The sequence below is a fragment of the Vanessa cardui genome, chromosome 11 (genome assembly GCF_905220365.1).
Source record: "Vanessa cardui chromosome 11, ilVanCard2.1, whole genome shotgun sequence".
Taxonomy (NCBI): domain Eukaryota; kingdom Metazoa; phylum Arthropoda; class Insecta; order Lepidoptera; family Nymphalidae; genus Vanessa; species Vanessa cardui.
The window spans coordinates 3,290,811-3,307,405 of NC_061133.1; the positions used below are offsets into that span (position 1 = coordinate 3,290,811).

Below are 16,595 nucleotides of genomic sequence, written 5' to 3' on the forward strand. Positions count from 1 at the left end.
TGTAATACGTATGTGTAATGTAACCAGCATTGGAACAGCGTGTTGGAATATGTTCCAAACCCTCTCCTTAATGGGGGAGGAGTCCTTAGCCCAGCTGTGAGAAATTTACAGACCGTTACTTTATTTTTTACTTTAATGTAACTTAAGACATGAATAAAAGTTAATGTAAATCGTATAATGCTATTCGAAGTTTTAATATATCATCCTTATTGTGAAATGGATTCAACTTAAAAATATTAAGTAATATAAAAGTCGTAAGAGACAGGACACTTCTACGAAAGGATGAAAACGTTGGACCTTTATTAAACAATTCTAGTTCAAAGACGGACATCTTACACCAAAAATGTTGTAATGGAATGCTTAGGACAAGCATTATCGTTGTCAGTCTTAAATTAAAAATACGATCTCTGTTAAAACCTTGACTTAATATTATTTAATTTATAAGATAAGACAAATATAAATAAAGCTTATATAACACTCAATTGTAGACTCTAGGCCTGATTGGGCATTTTTAATATATATGATACTTAATCTTAATTATACATACAAATAAAAATTGGAGCTAGAAAGACTTGCTGAAGTTCATTGAACAATCTGAAAAAAAGTTAATAGTTTGTAGTCTCTATATCAGAAATGGCAAGTCAATTGTATCACTAAAATTATCATTTCTTTCGAAGAGTACATTCTCATCAGTTATAAAATAATAAGTTATGAGAAATGTTTGATTGATGCTCATGAGAGAGCCTTCACAAATTTACGATTTAGAGAATAAAGTTATAACCTAAACATGAGATTTAAATCACATTCTGTGTTTCATAAATGCAATATAATATTAGATGGTCAAATTGATACTGGCAGGCAGGCAGTCTCAGAAATATATACCAACTCTCAAATTGTCAATGCGCCACTTTGGGAACTAAGAAGTTATTTCACTTGTGCCTGTAATAACATTAGCTCACTCACCATTTAAGTCGGCACACAAACTAAAAAAATACCAAGTATTTGTTTAGATAATATATGACGAGGTGTTGCTAACTACTTAAATGAACTTGACAAAACTCGGCCACTGTATTTGAAGTCCTTAAATTAAAATAATTAAAGGAATTAAAAAATATTGCGTGGAATTTGTCGCGTAGGATGCTAGCAGCTTTTCCCCGTACAATCCGATTCTGGCCAAAAAATTAACCAGCCTCCTATCACACAATGGAGGCAATAAAATGAGGTGTTATATTTTTAATTAAACTTTTTGCACAACGCCAAGGTCCAAATGTTTCAACAGCAAATGGGACAAAAACATAATTTGGAATAAGATACGAATATTTGGATCGTTTGTTCGCTTTAAATGTTCAAATATTTTATAATTTCCTAATATCAATTTTTTTTCTTTTTATAATGAAATAAATTATCTTAAACGTACGTGGAGTCAAAGATGGCCCACTGGTGAGAATGCGTGCATCTTAACCGATGATCGCGGACTCAAACCCAGGCAGGCACCACACATATTCATGTGCCTAATTTTTGTTTATAATTCATCTCGTACTCGGCGGTGATGGAAAACATCGTTAGGAAAGCTACATGTCAATTTCAAAGAAATTCTGCCACATGAGTATTTCACCAACCCGCATTGGAACAGCATGGTGGAATATGTTTGTTTTTCTTTTCCGAACCGGTGGTAGTGTTTCAATTGACCATCAATAAGAAAGTGTAATGCTTCTATATTGAATAAAGTTATTTGAGTTTGAGTTTGAGTTTGAACTTTCTCAAAGGGATAGGAGACCTTAACCCAGCAGTGGGAAATTCACAGGCTGATGTTGTTGATGTTATAAGGTACGTGGTCGTGTTTTAAACCGACCTATGATATTATTTTTATTTTAAAAATCAACACAATACCCTTTTATTTATTTTTTTCGCTGGAGAAACGCGTTATGCGCTTTTCCCATGTGATGGAAAGGGGGGGGGGGGGTACTCCACGGTTCCGTGGACGCCGAGCGCGCCCAGATCCACCGGGTTTACCCACTAAAAAAACAGCGGTACCCTCTCCGTCACACAACATAGTACCCGCTTAACGACCCAGCTTACCCCATCGATGTATTTTTTGTAGCGTTCATTATTGTTCAGTTACCGTTTAATAATTAATTGGTCCCTTTTTCTAAGTTTTTGCAATAACATTTTATTTGTTTTTTACGTTAAATTCGTATATAATATTCCTGTTTACCACTTACTGATTAATGACGATATGCCAGAAACTACAACATCTAACAACTTGAAATTTGGTAGGTAGGTTTCTTTTAGGGTGTGAACATCAACTAAGAATGGATTTTTTTAAAACTCCGACCTTAAGGGGGTGAAAGGGGTTTGAAGTTTATATTTTATAAATTTCCACCTTAAAGTCGCAAGTTCGTCTAGTATTAAATAAAAGCTACTTACGAAATATAACAAAAAAAGGGAGATTCTTTCACCCATGACCGGTTCACCATCATCACCCATGTACTAACCGTACACGAGTAATAATCTATTATTGCGGCTACAAATCGAAACAAACGTTATAGAGGTTTTTCTATTTTAATTTTAATTACCTCCTTAGTTGTATTACTGTCGGATGAAAATCTGCCTCACATATAACCCCAAATCGCAATGAGTAGCTTAATGAAATAATCTGCAAAGAAGAGACCCGACATAAGCATAAGCTCAGCAGTGGCATATTTACACGCTGTTACTTGTTTTTACTCATAAACATATATTTGTTTGAGTGGAAAGTGTTCCGTGTAAGTGGAACATATATGTGTTAGTAGACCAAACCTGTAACCGTTATACTTAAATTATTAGCAAGCAGCTGCACTATGCAGTCGTGAAATGGTCTAAAGTTATCAAGACATTTCGCCCCTGAAACAACAAAATGTGAATTAGCCGTGTATAAGTTATCACTAGCGTTATTAAATTAATTACATACGATTATGATAACGGTACAACACAACTAATTCTAAGCAAATGTTATTTTTTCTAATTAGTATTAGTAAAGTATTATAATGTTAAGCGTTTCTTCTTAGAGGTTTTTTGTTATTCTATTTTCGAAAATTAATGATATTTAATTAGATTAAATATCGTTACATCACAAACATGTATTGTGTTTAAGCAGAATATATCAATACTTTTTAAATATGGTCATCTATTTATTAGAATTATTATTGTTAATGGCTTAATTATTTACAAATAATAATTAAAAACAGTTAACCGTTTAAGTCATGAAGAGCGGTGGCTAATTGAATTACAATTCCTATCCTCTGGAAAAAAACGAACTAAAATTCCCCTCGAAGGCAATAAGGCTACTTGTAATATTTTTAATGAAGGTTTTAGTTATTTTTTATGGTACCTCAAGCTGAAAAAAAGAGACAGCCCTCTTTTTACTCAAGTAATTAAAATACCTAGACGGCTTATTAGCTGATGGCAAGTGAACACCAATATTTAGTGTAATGGCTTTTAGTTGCGACGACAGGGCACAGGTTATTTCGCCAATGTCACGTAGAACGGAGGAGACACGAATGATCGGTACTGTTGAGATAAAGAAAAATTAATATTTACTTGCATTGTCAATGCACTACCAACCTTGAGAACTAAGATGTTAAGGCTCTTGTGCTTGTAGTTTCACTTACCGAAACCAGAACAAAACAATTATAATTATATGTATGTACTTATAATATATCGTATTACTTCAACGGTATGAGATGACCTCTGGAATGGTATCCTCTTATTAGCATGAAAACTATGAACCATTTACTTGGTGGTAGGGCTTTCTGCAAGCCCGTCTGGGTAGGTACCACACACTTATCAGTATATAGTATTCTACTGCCAAATAACAGTAGTCAGTATTGTTCTGTTCCGGTTTGAAGGGTGAGTGAGCCAGTGTAACTACAGGCACAGGGGACATAACACAACAGCGTCATTGTACATGGGTGATGGTGACCACTTACCATCAGGTGGCCCATATGCTCGTCCGCCAACCTATACCATAAAAAAACCATCCAGTAAATTGTTTATCCATTTAACTGGTAATAAAAAATAATACAATTCAATGATATGGAAATAAAATTACTATACGAATTGATGGAACAATAAATATTTATCTCGGAATCAGTGATTGTTTGGGCGAACGATCTTATCACATCCCTAGCGGTGGTGTCCATTATGTTTGGTAATTGAACCCTAGTTCATAATAAATCACGAACCTCTGTTGTAACAACTATAATAATCGAAAAACCGCGCTGTATATAATAGTAATTATATTTACTTTTAACCAAAAGATACCTAACCTAAAATTTAACACATGTTAGTAATACACAATACTGAAATTAATTTTCAATCCTTTTTTTTTATTCCATATGATATTGCTCTATAAACGTTAACATACAACAACAATTTTCCATTCAATGGCTAGTTAGCGTTAGTGTGGAACGGTCATTATAAAATATTGAAGCAATAAAACATACCAGATGCCAAGATTACTCCGAAAAAAAGGGCAAAGATTTTTTCCATTTTCACGTAGGTACGTTTACGTGTCCTTGCGAACTTTTCTTTGAAATGGGTTAAGCATTACTTAGCTTGAAGTCACTTTCTAGTTCTTGCTAACGGCGTTCTTGTAACTGTTACCTTTTATTTCGAACATTAAACATTTTATTCCTTAAATTGGAGGCCTACAAATTAAACAAAGGAATTAATTCATAGGAAGTTTACTTAGGAAATTAATTTACACTTACCTCCGCTTTCTTAAACGCTAATAAAAGTTAGATTAACTTATTTCGTTTCAATCTCAACGACTATTGGTCGCCCATTCGTCAGCAGCTGATATCGACCAATGAATATTCAGAGAAAAGTTAACCCGACATTCATGAAAAAAACAACCGTAGTAAAACTTTATTTTATTTTATAATATAAGAATTCATTCATATATTATTTTAAATTAAATGTATTAAAAAAAACAAATTTAAAACTCATTAAGGTACAAAGCGTTTTATAAAACTATAGACTATTATAATTAAAAATATCAAAAGTAAAACGATTAACATAACTGTCACTTAAATTAAAATTAAGGAAAAAAAGTACAATTAGATAGTAAAAGCCTATTTTTCTTAATTTTAATTCACTTACTTGTTCCCTGAGAATATTCTACGAAGGTTGTCTGGGAAAGTTCGGTAAAAACTATAAAGCAATATTCACGCGCCGTTGCGCAATAAATTATAAAATTTAATTTTTAAAAAAATAACCCAACATAATTTTGACAAGTAACGTCAAAAGTATATCTGATTCTAAGTCATTTAATTGTGGTTATATTTCCGTATCATACTATTTGCACAAATCACAAGATGTTTGTCTCATAACTAGATCTCCTGTAATGCTTGTTTAAACATTTTAAAAACATTACTCAATATGATCACACGCTACCTTATTGTTTATTTTGTAAAGAATTATGTAACATTTATAAAATAAATAATCTTATATAATATTTTTATTACAAGCTTTTAATCAACTTGCCATGTATGTACAGGTCAAATTCCGACTTAATTTGGAAGCAGATCTTTAACCGGTTGAGTTGAAACTTATGTCCATTATGGTGACACAAAAATTTTTGAATTTCTTTTAAAAAAATGTGCTGAAATGTGCCCAGTATGTGCTTTGATGTGACGCTTGAAAAAAAAATACTCAAAAAATATCATTTTTATGACGAGGTTTTTTTTCAAGTCCGGTTAGCACCGCTGCTTTACTTTATGGATTTTATTACATACACATACTGGGCACATTTCAGCATATTTTGTTTAAAAGAAATTCAAAAATTGCGGTGTTATCATAACGGACATTTGAAATTTTGTATACACGATTGAATGACAAATATTAAACAGGAAATTAATTACATTATAATTAAGTTAATAGTGAAACTTATTGTGTATTTTTTTTTCTTTCTTCTCACTGGAGGCTGTATTCCAAAACGGCGGTTAAAATACTGACAATTTAAAAGAGCTTTGTTGTGAAGTATACTTGAATGAAATTAATTAGATTTTATCTAGATTGATATATACAATAAAAAGGGATACAATTTATTTACAAACAAAAACAGGATACAGGATATTTCATTACCAGTATATTTAAAAATATGTTGAATTTATATAGACAATCTTTTGGATAGTCTGACATAATTAACCTTATTTTATTAAACCTCTTGAGTTGGGACGACTCAAACTAAAAAAAATGTTAAAGATTCTATATTCAAATTAGAGTGAAAACAACTGACCTTCATGTACTTTGTATTTAATGTTAATTTTAAACTGTATTGTGAAAAAAAAATGTATACTAAATATGTAAATCCATTATAGATGCTATAGGCATGGTAAAATAAGTTCTGTAAACATGATAGTCTAATTTTAAATTTAAATGATTCATGGAAAACCTTTTGTTTCCCTTCAGCGTTAAGGTGAAATTATTGAAAAATAAATTATTTATGTTGAAAGCATTCAAAAGGGAATTAATTCAGTAATACTTTTAAAAGGTTACTTTCAGGGGCTAACTAATTTGGTTAGGTTATTTTTAGCGACCGCAATTACAATATACTATTATTACAAAATTTAAGTCTGGTTTAAAAAATACATTACTAATTAAGTATTAATGAAATGCTATGTAGATGAAATTTAGTAGTGATTGATTTTCATACAGGATATAGAAATTCCATTAATGACAGTTTATTTTGCCAGGTCTTGTCTGGCCTTTTTGTAGTCTGTGGCAATTACTAAAATTTAACAATGATATTAGTGAAATGCGTCTATATAATATAAATATGTATGTATGTAAAATGCAACTGTTTTATCATAATATCTCACAAAGTGAAATTTACTTTAAATTTAGCATAGTTACGACTTTCGCGATGTAGATGTGTGACTCGCTAAAAAAGGTAAAGATAGGGCGCTTTTTTTGTAACACGATGTAACTTCAAGGGAGTGTTTTATATGAATTTATTTACTACCCCTGTAGTCAGGATGGGCAGCTATCGAGCAAAGCACTATAAATGTGAAGGAACAGGTAAAAAGTCAAACAAAATAGAAAAATGTTAATAAAATATATCGTAGTTCATGGAATATTTATTGACAGACGATAAAATATTGATAAGTAAAGGCTCTGAAGTTTATGTTAATGAAGTCTTTGTATAACGGAAAGATAATTTCAAGGAACTTCTAAATATTAAACAGGGATGCCGAATATAATTCGGAAATATTTGTTCCGCCTTTTATAGGTAATGATATATTGTCCTTTTAGAAATATTTATGCTGGATGGAATATGACTATGAGAAAAAAGTTGTAATTTCTAAGTTAATTTATCATTTAGTTATGCCAGTGTCATTTGATCATAACAGGTGAACTAAGTTGAGCATGTGTTAGTCTGTAAAAGATCAAAGACTAAATTTCTTAGACATTTTAATAATAGTCTATTTAATTCAATTTCAATCGAAAAAGTAAATATAAGATTTACTTTTTATATAATTTGCTGATAACTCAATTAATATGAATCAAAAACAGTTTTTTTTTAATTAATATCATTTTAAAAACTATTCTACTAAGTTATTTATATCCAATGTAAATTTACTTCGAAAATTTCGACGAAATTTTGGCATTATAGCCAATTTTTAATTCCATTACCAAACTTAATTTTTTAACATTTATATAAGTTTAAGTCTTAACCTACTTTATTTTTGTATTATACATGACATTGTTATTGATTTTAAATTTATTTGGAAGACTTATAGGTATGTTATTACAACATGCTGTTTTCCTGCAATCACTACTGCGTTACGCCTTGTGTACTCTCAATTATACTGGCTCACTTACCCTTCTTACTCAGTCATAATGTTTAAATACAAAAAATATTATATATTATTTTACTATAAATAGTGCATAGGTGCCCTAAATCAGGCATTATTATAAAAAAGGCGTGTTATTCATTAAAATATAGTGGCTAAATAAATATGCTCCATTTTTTTGTTTTATACATATAAAAATTGTACAAAAATAACATGACATTTTATCATGTTGAAATTTTATTATTTTTATGTCAGTATATAAAAATAGTTCGAAAAAATATTTTCGGAATACATTTTGTTGTTAAATGAAGCAACAAGAAATAATATTGTTCATTTGTTCATAAAAGTGTAACCTTGATTAATAGAAAATGTCTGATATTATGATTTGATTTCGCCCTCAATTTTTCTATTAAACATTATTAGTGTTTTAATTATTATCGATACTATTAAAGTAATCGTTCGTATATAATAGACGAAGAGATTGATTTTTAAAGTCAATCTCATTGCAGAAATAATTTTGATTCGATAGCCCATATATTGAGAAATGTAAAGACTATAACATCGCTACGAAACTCGGAAGCGGAGTAACTTAAACGTTAGTGAAACCGCATCGAGTCACTTCTAGAAGTTCCTAACTCTCTTCGTTATCGAATAAAACCAGACGGAACAACGGGTGTAAATTCTACAATTCTATTTTTAATATTGAGTTGTTATGATCATATTTCAATACGGAAAAAATACGCATGTAAAATACTGAATAAAAAAATACCTTTGTTATTTTCCTCTTTTGGAAATTAAAAAAAAACTATAAATAATTGTTTAGAGAACGATTTTTCATGTGAAACTCAAAATACTTCTAATGAATATTCACTTGGACAACCTTTGGAATATCTGTAGTATTAATTACACGGCTGGCCTATGAAAGACTTATAAATATTTAAGAGGCGCCAAACGCATCAATACTTGAGAAGCTCGATCTTCCAGTTGATACAAGATGAGTTTCTCGAAGAGATTATTGGTTTACTTTTTCCATAGTATACAAAATTCAGTATGATTTGATTTTTATCCATACTATAAATACTAGGGTTTTTATATGTACGCTTTAATTCCAAGAAAATTAAGAGACCGATTTTATCCGTCATAATTTTTGTAGAACTAGATGTGTCTGCGATTTCGTGCGAGTTTGAATATAATAAAATAGTGATGGTTTAGTTCGCAGATTTTACTATAACTTATTAATGATGTATTGACTAGTTTATGTGATATGAAGTCGTTATAAAGTATTTGAACATTGTAGCGTACCTCTATTATTATTTTATAAATTATTCTAAAATCAAATTACTCCTTATTACATCAGCTATCTGCCGATGCAACTACCGTCGTAATCGGTTTATCCATTGAAGCCGTTTTAGTTGTAGCAAAGTGACAGAGAAACTGATAATAAATCATTATAAATATGCATTTAGTAAGAAGCGGATATTTTATTATAACAAACATTCATTCTAATTTTAGTATAATAATATACTATAATCGATATCATGACCGAAGCCCTTTATAACGATATCCAACCATTCAAATTTTACGAATTTTTATGACTTCCTTGGAGTTTGAAACAATGAAACTGTATGATATTGGATAGATGGCATCTAGACGTATATTACCGACGGTGACGGACGACGGTACCACAAACACTCAAACAACATAGAAAATTAATGAACTTTTTCTACATCGTCTCGGCCGAGAATCAAACTCGGGACCTCGAAGTGGCTTATCTATGAAGACCGATGATTACTGTCCACGGTGATCGTCAAAATCAATAATAATTAAAATAACCTTATGAAAATAATATAATAATACCGTTTAATATTCATAAATTGCATCATCGCAGAATTCGAAACGACGAGAAAAGTTTCTTAAATATATTAAGTTAAACTGTTATTGAAATATTTGATGCCGTATCTATTTTTATTTCAACTCTGTAGTTCGCAGCCCTTGGTGCGTGGAGTTTGTACGCGCGATTAACTTTTTTATAATTACCCAATGGTCAGAAATAAATCTATACCACAGGCTACCAGGTACATTATTATACGCGCTTATTAAAATTTCCACACATAAATTTGTTTCATTTTAAATTTACGGTACTTTACTAATATTAGTGAATAAATATCACTTTATAAAATAATCGTTTTATTTAGACCAGCGACACGCCACGGCTTCGCTCGGATGCAATACTGATACTAAATATACTTCAGAAGGGTAAAGGATATAAATATAAAGGATAAAAAATGGTTATCATGATTTATTCTCATATAGATGGGCATAATTATATGCATACATTTTTTGAAAACTTTTTTAAGGCGTAAAATACTGTAGTACCTTATTATCTATCTCGTATGGTTCCGCCAGCGTTTGCAATGTAACCGAAAAACATGTGTTTATTTATGACATCAAGGGCAGAGGCCCCTACCTCTAAAATGATCAGTGTTTCCTACATTGTGCAGGTATTATACATATTATCCTTCGTCTTGAATAAATCTATCCATTAAAAATAACCGCATCAAAATCGATTGCTTAATTTAAAACATCTAAGCATATATAACGGTCATTTAGTGGTAAGCGACTTTGTTTTACACTATGTAATAAAATAATAATACTGATTCTAGTGAATTTTTTTTTAAGTCAACATAATTTCTTTTGACGTTATATTTAAGATAAGTATTTAGACACTAATTACTGAACGAAATTTATAGTTATAACACTAGAATTAATTAACCGTATGTAATTATACGATAATTAAAAAAAAATGTTTTGAACGTTTTCCGACGCCAATATTATGTCGCTTGCGAGACTTGTTTACGTAATGAGCTATTCATATTTTAAGATCTGTTTAATTAATTTCCATCAATAAAAAACAATTTAATAAATACTTAGAATTTTTTTATGACATTTATTTTTGATTACTAATTGATTTATTTAAAACAATTAACCCCTCCTTTATATTATCTATTAATATAGTACCTCAAATTTCTCCTTCTGTTAACCGAGTGAAAATAATACTTTAAGATCTAAAATGTTGATATTATTTTGAAAATTCAAGTATTCCCAAGTTGAATTTACTAATATCTTGTGTACTTTTCGCGGCATCTTTCTAATTATAGCCGGCTCTGTGTCGTTCAAACGGCTGTAATTACAGCGCTACCTACAAAATTTACTACGATATTTTTAGATCTTTAGGAATTCATCTTCATATTTCTAAAATAAATCACTTTGAAAGAATATTTAGTAACTAGTAAGTAATTAAATGTAAATTTAATTTTAAAATTGGGAAAACAACATTTTCTTTTGGAATGTTAGCTACATTATTTTGTATAATAAACGGTGAATGTATAATGGGTTAATGGATGGTTAGTGGTTACCACCGTTCATTGACATTAACGCTATAAGAATATACACAAACAGACAATTTATTAAGAAGAAAAACTTAAATACAACGTATTATTTAAATTTATAATTATTTAATAAATAAGTTTTATAAATCTGAGAGATTTTGACGACGTACATAGTAAGAGGTAACTTCTGTTTAGAATATTTGTAACTTAATAGGACTAAATTTGACATACATTGTACGCAAGTTATAAGTGCCCCTTGTATCATCATACAATTTCACCCCGTCTTTGCCCCGTATTTGCCCCGTCAGTCACCTACCTACATAATAAAGCCTTAGCTTCCGACGTCTTAAGTTTAAACCTAGTTCAGGTTACCCGGGCTTAAGATATTTTCTGTCAATTTCAGTATTATTATATTTTCGTTGTACGTTCGATTTACTCATATACTAAGAGAACAAAAAAAGTGCATTAAATGTTATCAACATAAGATATCTACTTAATTTGTGAAGCTATCAATAATCATATAAAACCAGTGACTCCCAACAAAACTTCACGTTTATCCAAAATAAATGGAGATCAGCGATTATAATTTTATTCAATTTTGTTTACGTTTTTTTTTCTTATACTGTCGAAGTACCGCTCTCTAACCGGCTAGTAACATTTTTCACTCTCTGATATATAATCTTAAATAAGTGCAATTTTGTAAATAGCAATCAAGAAAACTGTTTTTTTTTTGCGCATCTATAGCTCTTCAAAATGAGATCATAATCAATATGTGCAGCTATAGTCCCACAATTACTGGGACAGAAATAATAATAAGACAACTAAATTTATACTATTTATTGAATTTATTCAATTGAATTCTCTTTTTTTAATGTAAAATGAAAAATACATTTAATAACCAAAGAAAATTTTAGTTTCTTGCTCGAATTCGTTCACAACTAGAGTGCTGTTTTTGTCACTTCCCTAACAAAGCATTGAATATTTTTTCAGTAAAAGGAGCAAAGCTAGCAACACTGAACTGAACGAAACTGTTAGGTCGTTTTTGTTTTTGTAAAAAAAATATATGACGCTATTTCGACGCTCTATTATAATGTGAAAAACACAGACATATTAAACATACACATTCATTTCAATTTACACACGCTTTAAATGAAAACTTTTTACAACATTCATATTTGGATTCTCATCGGGGAATACGAATGAAAATATAAATATAAAAAAGGTAGCGGAGTGTGGCGATATTGAAAAAAAAAAACAAAAATAAATATAGAAACAATGAATTATGTTTTTCTATTTTTTTGTATTCTTCAATAATTTGGAACTAAAACTATGTCTATAATATTTTTTATTGATCTTAGAAATAAAAAAAAAAAACAATACATGTAACGATTATTTTAAACATAAGAATACGAGTACTAAAATCATGCATTGCGGTGGTTTTATTAGTATATTTAAAAAATGAATTTTCTACTTACGCCTTATTAAAAAAAAAAACATTCTCATTTCAAAATCTACGTTTGAATAACGTCCACATAATTGTTAATAGAATTTTCTAGAATTTAACAGTCACCATCCTTTATCCATATACCTTTCTAAGTCTTTAAATTATATACATTTATTCCATTAATTATATTAAAAATATATAGTTTTGTACAGATTATAATCGTGTTTCTGATTAAATGATATATTTTTTTGTGTCGACTTCAATGTAGGTTCATTGTCTATTGTTTAAATATTAAACATCTGAAGCCAGCTTAATTCTAGGTGAATGTACAAATATGGAATGTCGAAAACAAGACGGCGTTTACGTCAAAGGCATTGCTTTTGATACAGTTTATCACGCATGAGTCACAAATAAATAACTCCGAGAACATTTCAGGATCAATATTTCACTCTCATTGCAATTTCCAGGAGCAATTCTTGGGAATCAAATAGAAATTAAACATTCTTAAGTCAGATAAACCTACCGATTTTTTTCACGGGGAATGTTCGGAATTGTTTGGATTAATTCCGGCTGCTAAATTTCACCTTCGGACATCGCGTCAAAATTCCAAGTTTCACCCACACCATCTAGATGGACATCGGAGGGATGTCCGAAAACCCACAATCCACAAACTGATATTGACAAAATATTTTATACCCTGAACGAATAATTAGTTATTCTTCCTAATACTTAACTTACATAATAATTTTTATAGTCACTACATAATAGAAAATAAAGATGCTTTCTTTGTTACTATATGCTCAAATCTTTAAAACTACTGAACGGATTTTGATGATTTTTTTAATAGATAGAGTGGAAGGTTTTTGTATATAATACATGGACAATGTCGTAAATAAACAAATTCTGTAGTATATTTAGTATTAGCATTGCACCAATGCGAAGCTGGGGCGGGTTATTAATAAATATAATTGGAAATTTAAAGAAGGGTAAGAACCCAATACATTCGATTATATTACACGTTACACATATTGTAAATAAAATATGATGAATATGACATCTTAGCATGTGCTTCATTGAAGTAGTATTATTATGTTATAAATAAATACTTAAATAAAGTTTATCTTTATTTGTATAAGAGATAAACTGCAATCCGAATTAGATTAACACCCGTTACTTGGAAGGCAATATCTTTCTAGTGTACAACTGTACAATATCTATTTATAAAATGTCAAAAACAAAAAAGTCCAGTGATTTTTTTTCATTTGTATACATTTTCTTTTTTTTTATTTGTTGTCCATTGATTACTTGATTTTATCATTGACAAATACACAATTAAAAAAAATAACATTTTCATGTTAAAATTACGAATAACCCATTCGTAATTTCGGAATTTAAAAATTTATATTTTTACACTGGTAGATAAAATAACATAAATTGTTTATATATCCTATGAAATAAGCTATTAAGTAATAAATAAGTCGAATAAATTTCTAATAATTAGCAGTATTGTTACAATTCTATCATAATACATCACACACATTGTTGTTTTGATTATATATCATTATCATCATATGTAAACAGCATGATTCGAAATCGAATATAATATGCATGACTCTATACAAATATTATTAAAGCGGCACATGACTGGAGACCTGCATTAGCTGGTTTGTATAACCGATAAAAGTGATGTGAGTAATCTTACGATGACAGTAATATTTATTTACTTGAACAATATTTGCTTTGTGATAGCCAAATATGTAGAAAGCTTAACTATGCAGCACGTGTTCTCGCCCTAGTAACGGTTTTCGATGTTTCTTTTATTTATTCTCTTGTTACAATTCGCTGTTTACGTGCTTTATTTTTTGATCGAATGTAATAGGAAACATTTTTATGTATTTGCATAAATATGATTTATTTATCAATAAATTATCCATCATAACATTCATAGTGTTATTAGAACATCAAAATCTATTGTTTTTTTTTATTTTCATTTCTTTCCAACAGGACTAAATATTATGGATGACTAGTTCAAGTATAAATCGAGTTAGATAAACGTTTATATTTCGATAAGAAGCAATTTCGAGTTCTTTAGTCAATGTTACATTCATACCTCCTCATATACATACAAGACCTTTTTATTTTTGTACATTTTGGTTTTAAAAAGTCAATAGACCTACATTAGAGTTACATTGGTCAAACTTACATTTTCTGATGTGATTATTGATATGTCAAGATGTTTATCTTGTCCTCCAGTTGAAAATATCACACATTCAGATTTCTTTTTTAAATATAAATACAGGTTACAAATATATAGATATTCAAAGTAAATTTCAAACGATTCCGAAAATACATATATCACCGGTATTCGCAAAAATTTCTCTCGAATGATAGAAGTTTGGCTTATATTGGAAAAATCAATCAAATGCATACCTGATAGCATATTGCCTACAATAGTTTAATCAACTGGAATCACTATTGTCTATAAAATCAACATGAACGTACTGCTCTAGGTTACATGGCTTAATTTCAATTTAAGTTATATATGTGTTAGGAGTAAGAGCGTGGAGCGAGAAGTGTTAACAGAGTTCCATCTTCCAGGCTTCGGACTGCGGACTAAAAATTCTCAGTGCGGAGTGAGAATTTCTTGCCAGAAAAACCCAATGTTTTTTCTGAGCACGGCCTAGGATTTTAATCCAGTAGGTACTTTGAAATTTGCATCCCTATTTTTAGACATTAGACAACAACAACAAAGCAGTTAAGTTAAATTTAAATCTTCATTTATATTATTATTAATAATTTGATAGTCTGACCTAACTTAGCTATTGTATAATAACTTACTTATTGCACAAATGTGCCAACAAATATAAAAGAAGGAAAAACTAAATTCTAATTTATTCTCAACAATTATGCATAAAATTCTCATAAAATAAATTTAATGACTATTGTCAAAAAACCATATTAGGTGTTTTGGACCGTTATCACTCCGGTGACCTCGATTATTATATCATAAAAAGTTAATTGTTAGATTAATTTTCATTTTAAGTAATAAAAATTCTAGGCTATTATTTCACTTTAGTATCCGTAATATACCTATTAAAATATATTTATTTATTGTTTATTCACCTTAAAGCTACTCATTCAAGATATTTTAGATGACTACTAGCTTTCGGCTATGACGTCACCCGCGCGAGGCTTTAGGCTTTTCGGAATAAGAAGTAACCTTTGCTATAATCTTGCTATTCTAGACTAATCTATTTTACTTGGTTTACTACCCAGTATGTTAAATTAGCTTTATTTAAGTCGATCTGTGTAGGTACTCCTTACTCATTAGATATTCTGCCACCAAATTACTGTGCTTAGTGGTTATATTCTGATTTATATGGTGAGTGAGCCAGTGTAATTACAGGCACGAGGGTTATAACATCTGAGCTTCCAAGATAGCGCACTGGTTATGCATAGATTTGTTTATGATTCTTAATTTATATTATCTATGGGTAGTGGTCATCACTCCCATCAGGTGGACCAAATGCCGAACATTAATCTATACAATAAAAAAAGTCTGCTCCAAATTTAATTCAGATTCGTTTAGTCAGTATAATTTAATTTATGGTTTGATTTAGTATCTATACACCTTTAAAATATTAGTAAGATTAGGTATTTTCCAGTATCTGCAATATGAAAAACAATATGTGTGTAAAACAGAAAAAAAAGTACAAAAAAATGTCTAACTCTATGCATATATGCATACTATATTTCGGTCTTGCCTACCTACATAACCTACATGACATGTTGTTAAAAACGAATACAAGCTATCGATAAAGAAAGGAATCGCCGAATATAGTTTAATGTAATTATTTCTGCAAAACAAAGATGACACTTTTTTTCTCGTGTAAAAAAACTGAACTAATTAAGTCAACATACGAA

At 29.8% G+C, this 16,595-nt stretch overlaps 1 long non-coding RNA gene across 1 annotated transcript; it reads right to left on the reverse strand.

Moving 5' to 3' along the window:
- Positions 1-2,687: 2,687 nt before the first annotated feature.
- LOC124533757 lies at positions 2,688-5,269 on the reverse strand. The gene is made up of 3 exons (XR_006966704.1): positions 5,143-5,269; positions 4,485-4,688; positions 2,688-2,883 (listed from the first exon to the last, which is right to left on the reverse strand). It is a non-coding gene; the product is annotated as an uncharacterized LOC124533757 (long non-coding RNA).
- Positions 5,270-16,595: the final 11,326 nt, after the last annotated feature.